Raw genomic sequence first — 14,942 nt, 5'->3', positions numbered from 1 at the left:
TTGCTTTGCAATTGCCTATTTCGTGCATTCAAACCTCATTTTAGATTATCAGCAAACTTTATTTTCACCGTTGTTCCGTAACACAATAGAACCATTTGGCCTCGGTGAGTACTATTTCAGTCATATAACTTAGGTTCTATCGACGTGGACAAAATAAAAGAGATGCACCTCGACAAGTACACAAAGTCTATTGATCTAAATAGCCCACACCTACATAAACACACACACTACTAGGTACTTATGTGTGAAATGAATGCATGTGTGTAAACATATATACAATATCTATGTATATATACACACACAAAAATATATATATATATATATATATAATATATATATATATATATATATATATATATATATATATATAATTATATATATATATAGATAAAGTAAATACTGACGGGAAAACCACTGAACTTTTATGGCACGTGCAGAGGTAAAACTAGATTAACTCTTCATGAAGTGAATTGGCGGAATCAGAATAGATTAATTCTGTATATGTTATATGCCAATTGAGGCATACCGATGTATGGTCTGTTGACCTAAAAAAATGGTAATTCCTCGGGTAGTTTGTCGACTTGGATGGATCACATTCACGGTGGAGGAGGACGTTGGATAACTGTTGAAATGGAAAGGTTTTATAGATCAACCTATCTTTATATTGCAGTGGCCTATATATCTGGCTGGAGTAAATCATCAAGTGCCTTTTGCAATTAATGTTACTATTTGCTTCAAGTTTTTCTTAAACCAAGAATTCTCGGTGCGGACTCATTGCTGCAGATTGGCATCACAGCGATTGCTGTCCTGGACGCGTCACTTCATAGGGAACGACTCTTGGATTTAAAACTATGAGTTCCTGATCTTCTGATCTCTACTCAGAATCTACAAGTGATCTTCGTCCTCAGGGACCGTCGCCTGTTGGGTGGCACTTCCCTTGCGGCCCTAATGAAAAGCCTCATTGTTAAAGCTATTCCTATTATTATCCTTCCCAGCATATCGTTCCCCGCCCTTCCCCATATTAGACCTCTTCTTTTCCAACCCTAAACCTCTCTCTCTCTCTCTCTCTCTCTCTCTCTCTCTCTCTCTCTCTTATAGACCGTCACACTTCTGTGGGTGGACGCGAATCCGCCCTTCCGTTCTTGCTGTTGTGTTGCTCAGTGGGAGAGGGAAGCATGGAAGGAAGGGAGGAGAGCCTTTACCTACATTTCTTTCGCTCTGTGTCCCGGGACAGCGTAATGAGATTTCGGAGTCGATTTCTCTCGTTTCCTGCACGTCTGCAGTTTTTATCGAACTACATCACTTATCATCGTTACTTTTTTTTTGGCTGTGTTATAAATTGGTTACTCCTGACGGATGTGAAACAGAAATTTTAGTCGTTCACATAATGACGTGGAATTTATTATAGGAAGGTAATGAGATGTTTCGGTATAAAAATGTGAAGAATTGTGGGATCTGAGCCGGAGATGCAGATATCCTATTGAAGATTAGAAAGTTTTGAATCAGAAAGAGACATACGAAGTATGGTGCACATCAACTGACTGGTGTAACAATATCATTGTATTAACAATGAAGGATTGATCATTGTATTAAGAATGAATGATTGATTTCATAGACCATTACATGTTCAAATAAACTTCGGGACTCTTCATGACATATTTGCCGCTGTATACAACTAAAAGTGGCGGCTGCACGTTTCAGTAATGCTAGAGTGTTCCAAGGCAGAGTCGTTATCCACACTTTCGACCCTCATTGATCATCTAATTGAGGCCAATTCTCATCATCCCCATTCGGGGCAAAGCATACGTCATTATCACCACCACATATTTCGTTCATTTAAGAAATTCGGTTATTGTGTCTGAAGGTGACGACTCAAACTTCGGCGAGCGCTGAGCGTGAAGGAGAAAGACGCGGTGTTCGCGCTCTAGTCAATGAGGGGTTGGCCAGAAGACCATACAAAATCCACCTGTGGCGACAAGATTGAATAACAGGTGGAAAAGGGAGAATGTTCCGGAAAGGAAGCATTGCGTGATTTTAGGGGACACCGCCCCATCCATCACTGTGCCTGCCCAGCCCTGCCACTTCCATGTTAGGGCTAAGGGGAAATCCGGAAAGTGGACCCCATGCCAAGGGGAATCCATTTGTTTTTTAAAGCCTGGGTAATTATTATACACTTAACATGCTCACAAGAGGTAATTAAAATTGTCGAATAGAGGTGAATATATGTATATATATATATATATATATATATATATATATATATATATATATATATATATAAAGGATATATACATACACATACACACACACACACGCATATATATATATATATATATATATATTATATAGATAGATATATATATATATATATATATATATATATATCTATATATATATATATATATATATATATATATTATTTACATATAAAAATTCTTATCGCACCGTGATTCATATACATGCATTAAGCTACAAGTGTCCTTTAATATCCAATTCGCTCTACCTCAGAATTAATACATTTTCATGTATGTTAACCGAGGGTGAGTTTTTTAGTTGATAATAATTTCGTTCTCTGGTGGATTCGAACCAACGCTTAAAGGAGAAATCAGGACTTCAGTGACGACTTCACCGACTCGGCTAACAAGTGAGGTACAGCAAATTGGATATTGAAGGACATTTATAGCTTGTTGCATAATTATATATATATATTTATATATATATATATATACATATATATACATATGTATATATATATATATTATATATGCTATAATATATATATATAATATATATATATCTATATATATATATATTCATTAACCTACAAATACCGTTTAATATCGAATTTGTGCTACGTCGGGAATAACCACGCAAGCATACCTATAGGGACCTGTTATATTTATACTTTTTTTTTCTTTTTTTATAAGCGACATGAATATCACTCCTTCAAAGGTATACCTACATTCACTGTTAATACCGCAGAAAAAAAGAAAAAAAATCGGAAAACAAAAACAAAATAAGAGATTCGATCCATAGGCGAACTTACTTTTGCTGAATCATGGAAGTTTACTTCTAAAGTCACAGTTAAGTATAATGCAGCAACATCATCTTCACTGCACGCTTCGATCCCTTAAACTTTTTTTCGTTTTTTTTTTTTTTTTTTTTTTTAAACCTCCCTCCCATATAACAATCTGCTGATTTCGTCGTTCTCGTCCCAGTCTCCTTATCAATAATTATGATGGTTTCGAATCTGGCGGCGCAGTTCTTGGCGTAATCGCTTACCTTTGCCCATTTCCGGTCACAGCACACCGGCAAATTACAGTAGGCTACCGTCTCAAATCGTTCTAAAATACCACTTAATAGAGACTGCTTTCCTATTCAGCGCTCCTGACACCCCTTGACAAATCACCTCAGTTTCTAGCGAGTTGTATCCGCCTTTCCTAGCTATTAGCGCCGCACACGCGCTTCGTCTTGGGAACTTCTTCTTGGGTAACAGCTCTCAGTGCTTTTCTAGTTTTGTAGATTTTGCAGCAAATCTTTTTACAACAACTATCGCTCTCACAGCTCAAAATATTTCTTGGAACCTCGTGAATCGAGCATCAAATCGTAATACATACACACGTGCTTTATATATATATATATATATATATATATATATATATATATATATATATATATATATATATATATATATATATATAAATATAATGTATATATATATAATATTTATTTATTTATTTCCGGAGGGAAATTGATGAAGCTGTTCTAGTTGCTCTACAAAACAGATCCTCCATTTGTACGATGTATGATATTACCAATACATACACACATGCTTTATATATATGTGTGTGTGTGTGTGTGTGTGTGTGTGTGTGTGTGTGTGTGTGTGCGTGAGTATGTGTTCGTGTGTCCGAGTATGTGGAATTGACTTGGTTAACGTTGAATTTGGATTAATGTTAAACTCACTTCAAATAGGTATTAGATGATAGGTATAGATGATTTTTTCACTATTTCCATCTGAATTTCTCTGGATGACAAATGTAGAACATTATGATGAAATCAGTATGTCGTTTACTCTTTTCAGCAAAAAAAAAAAAAAAAAAAAAAAAAAAAGACGATAAGGGGGCCATTAAGCTTAAGTTTTTTATTTTTTAGCTTTACATCTCCATTGTTCTCTAATTAGTGTTTGGGCTCATAACTTCCGGCAACAAACCTGGCATTGGCAGGGAGCAGTCTGTCTTGACGAGTTAGCCCCTGAACCTATTTGAGATAATGACCTCATAATCATCATCCTCTACAGTAGCCCATGCTCAAAATCAGTTCCCTAGCTGCCTTCTGGCTGATAATGCTAAATTAAGGTTTAATACCAGACCGAGAAGTCATATATCTTAAATACAGGCGCCCATCATCGTCTGCACCAGCTGTGTTTAGGCAAATCTCCATTTTCAAAAAAAAAAAAAAAAAAAAAAAGCTGCTGCCCTCATGACATCATTGGATTTTATAAGTCGAGTCTTTAATGAACTTGCAATTAAGATATAGATCAAATCAAGGAAGCTGGAATCAATGAACCACTTAAGTGAAGTAGAAAGGAAAAAATGAAATTATCTGCATTTTCATAATATATATACATATATATATATATATCATATATATATATATATATATATATATACATATACACGTATATATATCCGTCTATCTATCTATCTATCTATCTGTCTATATATATATATATATATATATATATATATATATATATATAGACTGTTTACTGTATATATTATACACACACACACACACACACACACATATATATATATATATATATATATATATATATATATATATATATATATATATATATATACAGTAAACACACGCCTATATATGTGTGTTATTATATATATATATATATATATATATATATATATATATATATATATACTAGGTATGTGTACTACATGTATATGTATATGTATATGTATATATGATATAATTACTTAATTATACACACGTTTGTGTATAATGCATACCGTGGTCATATTATGAATTTTATTAGAATTTGAAATCCTCTTCATCTTCTATGACTAGCTCGCAGTACTGCTAGGCTGGGAAGTGGAAGTCCAAATTCCATGTCAAAGTGAACCAGACTATAAATAGTCTCTTCGTATGTATGGTGTATTTGCTATTTTGAAGAATAATCAACCCCTTAAGATTCGATGGAACACCACCAGGATATATGTATGTATGGTTCAAAATCTATGTGGAAATAAACATGTGAACGTTCCTGATGTGCACTCGTGTGTGTGTGTGTGCATGTGTGTGTGTGTGTGTGTCCGTAGATCCATTCCAACGTTAAGCACCACTTTGCCGGAGGGAAATCACTGCGGAGCAGCGATTTTATTATGACCATAAAACGGCTTTATGGGTTTTGAATCCAAACATCTGGGTCGGGCCGAAGGCTCCCTTCCCGCCGTGACGTTGTCATCGACTCGAGTCCTGTGTCAGCCATTTCATATTAAATGTCGATTGCAAACGAGGCTTAGGAGATACTACTCTCGGGGATCTGTGGCTTCTAAGGGTTAGCTTCTAACCCGGCGCCAGTGTTTTGACTGAACTATATAGTTTTAAGGCAACCTGTTTTAAAGTTGGATCTAGTTTTTACTTTCCATTTTCCAACCTTGCTCTTGTTATTCATTCAAAAAACCGTTCCAAATCATATTTCGAAATACAATTCCATTTTGTTATCGCATTAAACTTTGCGGTGTGGAAAACATGAGAGAAGTTCCATCACATCTGGATACTTGAATGCTCGACTGTTTTAGAAATAAAATCTCATCATGTCATTCATGAATTGAGCAGTTCCAACACCCATTCTCTCTCTCTCTCTCTCTCTCTCTCTCTCTCTCTCTCTCTCTCTCTCTCTCTCCTCCTTCACCTTGAATGGTACTAGTAGCGGGAAAACGTAGTTAAAATGACTCCTAAGACAAAATTTTATTTCATTTTTGCTTTATAAACGAGAACAAATGTATTTTTTTTAACAATATAATTTCTCAAGCTATTTTGAAACAAAATAGCTTGAGTCAATGGCAACATATTGACTTTTGTTTCAAAATAGCTTGAGAAATTATATTGTTAAAAAAAATACATTTGTTCTCGTTTTTAAAGCAAAAATGAAATAAAATTTTGTCTTAGGAGTCATTTTAACTACGTTTTCCCGCTACTAGTACCATTCAAGGTGAAGGAGGAGAGAGAGAGAGAGAGAGAGAGAGAGAGAGAGAGACGAGGAAGGAGAGAGAAGAAGAATGAGAGAGAGAGAGAATGGGTGTTGGAACTGCTCAAGTCATAAGTGCCTTCCCATATGGGCCATTATATACATATTAAGGCCGAAGACCAAGAGGCTCCCGGCTTCCGGTAGCTGTTGTGCGCCGGAAGCTTCCACTGCTCTACTCCAAACGATTAAGAAGCTGGTAAGAAACAGACAAATGCCTCACGTAAGGTCTCGGGAGCGAAGAGTAGGATGAGAGGCGTGGTCGGGTGCAATTTGTATCCGCGTTTCTGTTGGCGGTCGACGGGTAGCTGTGTGCTCTGTGGGTATTTCTTGTTTTGTGGGTATTTGTTACTCTATAGTCAGCAAGTACGCACACTCATATATACACACACAAACATCGAGACACCATGCGCATATATAATAGTGTACACACACACACACACACACACACACACACACACACACACACACACACATATATATATATATATATATATATATATATATATATATATATATGATGTACGAGTGTGTATATACACATACATATATATACATATGTGTATATATATATATATATATATATATATATATATATATATATATATATATATATATATATATATATATGTGTGTTGTGTGTGTGTGTGTGTGTGTGTGTGTGTGTGCATGTACAATTATGTTGCAGATTTATAGTGAAATAAAGTAGACAAGTAGACACCGTTCTCATCTGATCTATATCGGTGGAAACGCAAGCCACATATTTTCCTTGTTGAATGCAGTGACGGTTAAGAAATATCCCTCGCGAGAGAGGAAACCTGCTGTTCTGGAGTACAGAGAAAGTCACAGAAAAAGCTTGAGGATAAAAAAGCAGATTCTTCTAGGAGCGAGATGGCCATTTGATGGTTTACGGCACTGACTCTCTCGTTAACGATGTCATCACTATTTAATGTGAGACCTAACAAGTGCCACGTAGCTCTCAGAGAGAGAGAGAGAGAGAGAGAGAGAGAGAGAGAGAGAGAGAGAGAGAGAGGCGGGGTGGGGCGGAGGGAGAACAACAGAGTCCCATAATGTATCTGAGTTGAAGAAGAATAAGAATGTGTCTTTAGCAACTACTATGTGCCTCCTGTTCTCTCCCTGAAAAATTTCCTTTCATTTGGTGCAGCCCAACTATAAGTCGTGGAGGACTTCTTACTCTCTTGCTGCGTTTTAATCATTTCTCAATTTTTCATTTTTATTTGGTATTCCAATACTAACAATTTTATGTCATTTTCCTAGGTTATTCCACATTTTCTTTCGTGTCCCAATTAGATGAAGCAATATTCATTTCTGCCCTCATTATACCTTTTATCTTGGGTTTCCGAAATTTACTTTCTTTCCTAAGCATTACAATTTTTCGGTCATTTTTCTTTAGCGGTAACACATTTCTTTAGGTTCTCCGAGAAAAGAGTTCTTTCTCATCGCTTCCCTAGCTGGAATATTTCCTTTTCCTCCGACGCATAACCTTTGAGTCTTTGTTGTGAGGGTCTCCTGTTTTCCTGGGATATTTATCCCGGCTTTCTTTTTCCCGGCCAGATAAAGGTGTTAGGGTGCCAGCTCCGGTAGCCTTTATGTTTCAAATAAATGTAACCCTTTCGTAATTAATTTCCACGAAGATTTAAAAACTTGTAAATGAAATGAACTCCCACTTCTTGGCGATTAGCAGGTATGAAGTAAACTTGAGATACTATAAAACGTTTCGAGTTTAGCAGCAACGATGTACGCGTGCTAATATCTGCTTCATAGTTGCTAGGTCCACTCGACTGCGAGGTTTTTGCTTGATAAAAGCAAGTCTTGGGGACTTGCGAAGAATTTCCCCTCCTCAGTGCCCACATGGCCATACCTCTTCCTTTCCTAATACATGAACATTCTTCTTTTTATAAATATTGCTGTGTATTCTATCGTTTAGGATTTTGATAACTGGAAGTATTATGACAGCGATTAGTGGAAGTATTTATATAGTTTATGTCAATGAGGTGCTGAAAATCAGTAGGTTAATATTTCCCGAAAGCACTCCCTGAAAGGTTAAATGTACGCACACACTTAACAGGACCGCAATGATGAAATTATGTGGTGACAGAAGTAATGAAACAATGAAAGGAATGAGAGCATGGAGCGCCCTTTGAAAACTATGCAGCTGAGCGACAAAGTAAATACGAAACTGAACAAATTCAAAAGTATTTGCGAGTGTAATGACATAATCTTCTACAGTTATAAAATCCTAGTGGATCTGATCTTGTTTGTCCTCCCACGGGTGACAGTAGGGGAGACATGACACAACCAACCACCCCCTGCAAACCGGTTAGTCCGCCCCTGGTTCCAGACCGCGCAAACAAGTTCGTTTCTAATAACATGTAATGAAAATTCAAACTCATGCCGATACATGAAAAGTTGAGGAGCAGGTTATGGACCCTTCCATTGTACGATGCGGGCGTTTTGGGATTTTGCAACAAACCTCAGCGGTGTTTTGTAGGCCGCAAGGGATCATAAACGGGGCCCGGAAGCCAACAGTAGTAAGTGATTTTAGTAACAAAACGTTCTCAGAAACTATGAACGTGTTGTTGTACTTTCTGGAAGTCTTCTTCCGACGTTTCCGACCCTACTCTTGATATGGCTAGCGAAAAAAAAGCAAAGAAAAAACGGGATTTGCGACTAGGCAGCCTTTATATGACCGGAACACGGTCGTATAAATCATCCTCTTTCTCTTGGTCTTATATCTCGGTGGTCACTCGACTATGGAGAGCCGGTTCAGAAATCTGTCATGCATATCCTCGAATAGCGTCGTCGCATTGAGGCAAATAACGTAGTTGAGGATAATAATAATGTAGAGGCAAAAAAAAAAAAAAAAAAAAAGATGCTAAAGGTGCAGAAGAATAATGTCTTTGAGAGGCATAATCTCATTGGTATGAATAAATTTGCGAGTAGCGATGCAGAAGCAAAGACTCTGTCGAAGTGGTCGAGTAAATGCGATCTTATTTAATTACAGTGGGTTCAAATTAATGAAAAGGGAAGAAACGTTTTAGTGTGGATGCAAGTGGAGGTTGCGCCAAAACAAAAAATAAAAAAAAATGAACCAAAGTTTCTTCGGCGCAATCGAGTTCTTTGCACAGCGTATAACGCTATATGAGACTCGGCCAAGGCCCACGAAACTCTCAGCCGGCCGTGATGGCCTGTGTTGTTGCGGTGACTGACACACGATCACGGCTAACTTTAACGTTAAATAAAATGAAACTGCTGAGGGAAGAGGGCTGCAATTTGGTATCTTTGATGACTGGAGGCTGGATCATCAACATGCCAATTTGCAGCCCTCTACCCTCAGGAGTTTTCAAGACCTGAGAACGGACAGAAAATTGCGGCGAGACCCACAAATCCATCTCAACGGTTTTCTTTCACAGTAAAATAAAAAGCTCTCCACATTAGACAGCACAGGGCAAGGCCTAAGAAGTGTACGCTAATGTGCTTATATTAATGATTCTTTATTGTTTAAAGATAAGAAGTTAATTTCCAGTAAAGCAAGCAATGACATTTTTTGTAGTTATAAAACAAGAATATCAAAAACATAAATAACAAATTGTGAGTAACAAACACATAAAAAACCAGAGTAACAAACATAAAAAACCAGAACTGGAATAAACAATATCGTGCCTGAAATTGAAAATAAATAGAAATATTAGTTGTTTAGCCTATATGCTACCAAACATTTTAATCTGGAACGTTTTCCATGTTAGAATGGATTTTGGCAAAAGTTTTGGACATTTGTGGAGCCACTGGTATGAGGATGATACATGCATACATACATACATATATATATACATATATATATATATATATATATATATATATATATATATATATATATCTAATAAAAGGAGCCCATAAAAACACCAAAATATAGAGAGAAAGGTACTATATTTCAGAGACTGCTGTCTCCCTCTTCAGGTAGATGAAGAGGGAGACAGCAATCTCTGAAATATAGAATTTGCTCTCTATATTTTGGTGTTTTTATGGGCTCCTTTTATTAGATGGAATTCTGTTGTAACAGAACATTTTTACCAGTCATATATATATATATATATATATAATATATATATATATATATATATATATTATATAATAATAATGATAGAAAATGATTACGGCAAATGTCGTATAACGATTACTATGATATCGATGACCATTGATGCTGGAATGTCACTTTACTCGAATCAGTAACAAACAAGTAAAAAAATTGTGCCAAATTTTTTTCGGCGCAATAGAGTTTTCTGTACAGCTTAAAATGCTGTATAGAACCTTCATCCACGGCCCATGAAATTCTCAGCCGGTCGTGGTGGCCTGTGTTATTGAGGTGCCAGACGCACAATCATAGCTAACTTTAACCTTAGATAAAATAAAAACTATTGAGGATAGAGGACTGCAATTTAGTATGTTTGATGATTTGGGGGTGGATAATCAACATACCAATTTGCATGCCTGTAGCCTCAGTAATTTTTAAGATTTCTAAGATTTTTAAGTCCAACAAAATGAAACACAAATGCGAAACAGCCATCAATATTCCTTAGGCAGGGGCGCGAATCTCCACGTTTCACAGACTTCCAGCGTCGTCATTCACTCACTTCCATGACTCATCCGCCCACCCCCCCACCAACCCCACTAATTTTAATCGGTAAGAATTTCTGATTCACCTGCTCCTATGAGTCAGTGAGTAATTGTTGTACCCTTTTGAATGCCTTTTGTTTGTTAGGTTTTTATTGCTTTTTTGTTGGTGGTGAAGCTGCAATGGAATGTTGCGGTTATGGTTCCATTTTCTATGGATCCATTCAGATTTGGATAGTAGTTGCGGGAACTTGCTTCTTTTTCTTCAGGTAGCTTTTATGACGATATGACCTGTATTACTCAAGTTAATTTGATTCATTATTTTAACTGTTACATTACCCTTCTATATAGGCATACTTCCAGATTATTTAAACCCATTTAAAAAAAAAACAGATGAGTAAAAATAATCAATACAGATGCAAATTACATTGAAATAAGGGAGAACAATCTAGAATAATCTCATGCGCCTATCTCAGCTGGTCCGCTGTTTTATTGTTGTGGCATGCCACTCAGATGTCTCTGGTTCGCGTGTCTCCCAGGGTGATAAAAATTTACTGGCTATGTATTATGATCAGTTGCTGTGGGGCCTGCGGTGGGAGGTTGAAACTAATATTCTTTGGAAGCTTGAATTGCCCTTGCGTGCCTGTTCCATGTGAACAGGTGTCATCTAATGAAATAATAATAAATAGTAATAATCTGTTTCCTTTCCTCACACTTATGAAAAGTTTATCTTTAAGATTAACAGCAAAGACGATGAAAAAATTCATTATGCCCTAAAGTTCGCTCTAAAGCAAATCCTTAATTCTTCAACAGACTCTTTACTATTCTGAAGATAACGCGATTTTTCTTAACCTCCTTGAGTGTCTGCTTCAATAAACAAATTGTGACCATAACCAAGTTACATCTTTCAAGTCATATATGGTAGACACTTTTGTTGAGTTCCTGTTTATATTAGTATTTAAGTAAAGAGCTCTTTCGAAAAAACAGTGAAGTTACGTCATGACTTACATTAGCGCTTGTAATCAATTATACATAGCACAATCATTCACGACATTTCAATCCTTTCTATCTGTTGTTTCTACAAATATTCGTTCGTTGTTTTCTCTCGGCTGAAAAAATAGATATTGATGTCGGCAAATTTACGTTTTCCGGGAGGGAGCGGAGAAACAGAACAAGCTTCAGTGTTTGGTTTTATTTGTCCATTTGAACGTCGTGTGAATAATTTAGAAGCCCCTCAGGTACAAGGGATTCTTTGTACCAGGTCATTGGCCACGTCGTTACCAGGACAGGTGAAGAAGCGCTGAGTTTCCATGTAACCATGTCTGCCCTTATTTGTTCGCTCTTATAGAGCAGGGGTGGCCAGTCTTTTGGACTCCGAGATCGACTCTAAAGACTGAAACTCTTGTACGATCTACCATACTACATAATCACATATTACTTGAGGAAAAAAATTCAAATAGCGCTACAGTACGATAAAACATGAGTACAATTTCTTCACACACACACACGCACACACACACACACACACACACACACACACACACACATATATATATATATATATATATATATATATATATATATGTGTGTGTGTGTGTGTGTGTGTGTGTGTGTGTGTGTGTGTGTGTGTGTGTGTGTGTGTGTGCGTTCTTGTGTTTTTGTTTGTTTATATAGGATTGTGGGAGAACGGAGATCGACTGGTAGATCCTGATCGACTGTTTGGCCACCTCTGTTATAGAGCAATTTTGTCAATTCTCGTTCTCTCTCACTCTCTACAGGCACACGCACACACACCCTAATGGGTAACGAACACATTACTCGAAGTGCAACAGAATCTGATTTTCTTGTCCGTCAAATGATTCAAACACGTCTAACACAATGACACGCACGGTTAGCTTTCAAACAGTCGTTTCCCGAACAGGTTGGAAAGTTCAATGTACGTTAATAATATGGTGACTGAGTTGACAGATTGTACTGATTATAAATGCCATCATTATTCTAATTTCTGTTTTTCAAGAAGGCACTTTTGTCTTCATTCATTAACTGGGATAATCAAGAATCTCTATTTTGCTTCAAACTTTACGCGTCGAAAATCCACGTACTTCGTCGGACCATGTTTACAAGAAAGGACTAATTCACTTGAGCGTGGTTCCTCTTGAGTTTCATTTAATCTCACACCTGTCCGTCGGACCACCTGCTCTTCATTAGCAAGCAACCAACTTAAAAAAGAAAAAGATAAAAATCTGCCAAGGAGTAAACAAAGAGAAACAGAAGGTTAAGAAAGAAAAATCCTTCCAATGACAGTTGTGGGCAGCAGCCGCAGCAGTATTTAGAAGTTCATCGGCAGTGCTTTCGTTGTCCCCTAAGAAGATGAGACTTGTTCCTCACCTGCCGCTGGTTTGTTTCCTAATTACCTTCTTGGGGGCGTCTGCGGATCTTTGGTTTAGTCACCTGGGACACCTGGGAACTGGTGCGGATGCCTTCCCACGGGTAATTGGTTGTTCCTTCCGAAGACGCCTTTAAAACCTCCCTCCGCTTCTTCTGGTCATTTGTGGTCACCGGTCCGTGCACGAGGAGAGGGCTCGAATGGAGATCTCACGCCAGCTTAGGAAGTTCTCCTCGCTGGCGCAGGAAGTGGAGGAAGTGCTCCGGTCGAGATACAAGATCGGTCGCGGCAAGGATTTTGCAGGACGCTTTGAGGGAGGGGTGGGCGTTTTGGGAGGCTAGGCAGATTACGAGTTCAAATACCTTTGTAAACAAGTACACGGTTAGGGATACCATCAAGGTTACTTCATAATCCTCTTTTTTGTTATATTCAGTCACTCTAAAGAAAAATATGAGTCATGAAAATCAAGTGTTCCGTCGGTTCCATCCTCTTCCTCTTCACAGTAAAGCGTTCTATCAATTTTTTAAATTATGTCCTTAAAAAATGGGTGTAATAAACTGAGCCATTTTTCTAAGTAATAAGCAAACTTACAGCTTTAAAAAAGATTTAAATGTTAACATTTCCACTGATCTTCAATTTCTCATAATAAAAAAATCATATAAAAATTCTGAACCATCAATAGCGCATGGAAAAGAAAATGATTTTGTACGGACCTCCATCTCTCTTTTTTTTCCTCTCTTTCTTCTTCAAAATGTAATGCCAACGGTCATCCACCTCTCGGAAGATACTCTTCCTTCATTTATTACTTCCTCTTCTCTTTCCAAACCTTTTAACCCTCGTCAATTGGCCATTTCCGAACAGAGCTTCAATTAATATCTGGCTTGTGACTTTCAACAAGCCTGATTCCTTATCAGAAATGTTTGCAAAAAAAGCCTAAAGAGATCATAATTGATATTTCAACAAATAATTCACCGCATGCTAAATTTGTAGCTGAAACATAAAAAAAATATTCGAATTTGTCAACTAAAAAAGAATACCAGAATGTAAAACTTATCAAACTAGCCTAAACCGTTGACCATCATAAAAGACGCTCCCCATTTAAAAAAAAAAAAAACATTTATATCCATATGTAGACTTTGAAAACGCCTATACACCGTGTTTTAGGGACATCTGCTATTTCTCTCACAATACACAAGATGACAACATTCTTTTATATAGTTATAACGTAATTTTGCTTCCAATTTCCCGGTCAAAGTAAGATCCATTCGATCTTAAACAGAATATGATTTTATATCCAGTGAGGGGTTACAGTATGCCGGTATGGACTTTCGCCAGGTGAATCTAAAATACCACTTCCAACCCTATTTACGCAATGAAGACGTATGGAGCTTAAACAGATTAAACTTTTCCTTCACTTTCACATGTACATTTGATCCTGTCCTTCGCACTTACGACATTTCTTTGTTATTCATACCTCAAGTATCTTCTCTCATGAATTTGTTTTCTTGTAGTTTCTAAACAAATATTTTCGTTCTTGCTCTGAGATCTCACCTTTTCATTTTAGACATTAAAATTATGGAAGTTTTCAATTTTTTCAACAAAAATAAAAGATAGATAAGGCTTGGACAGTTCTTCGCTGGGCTCCTGCGGACT

Source organism: Macrobrachium nipponense, chromosome 35 (genome assembly GCF_015104395.2).
Source record: "Macrobrachium nipponense isolate FS-2020 chromosome 35, ASM1510439v2, whole genome shotgun sequence".
NCBI classification, from domain to species: domain Eukaryota; kingdom Metazoa; phylum Arthropoda; class Malacostraca; order Decapoda; family Palaemonidae; genus Macrobrachium; species Macrobrachium nipponense.
The sequence above is the reverse complement of the archived record's forward strand: the minus strand, read 5'-3'. Positions refer to the sequence as shown.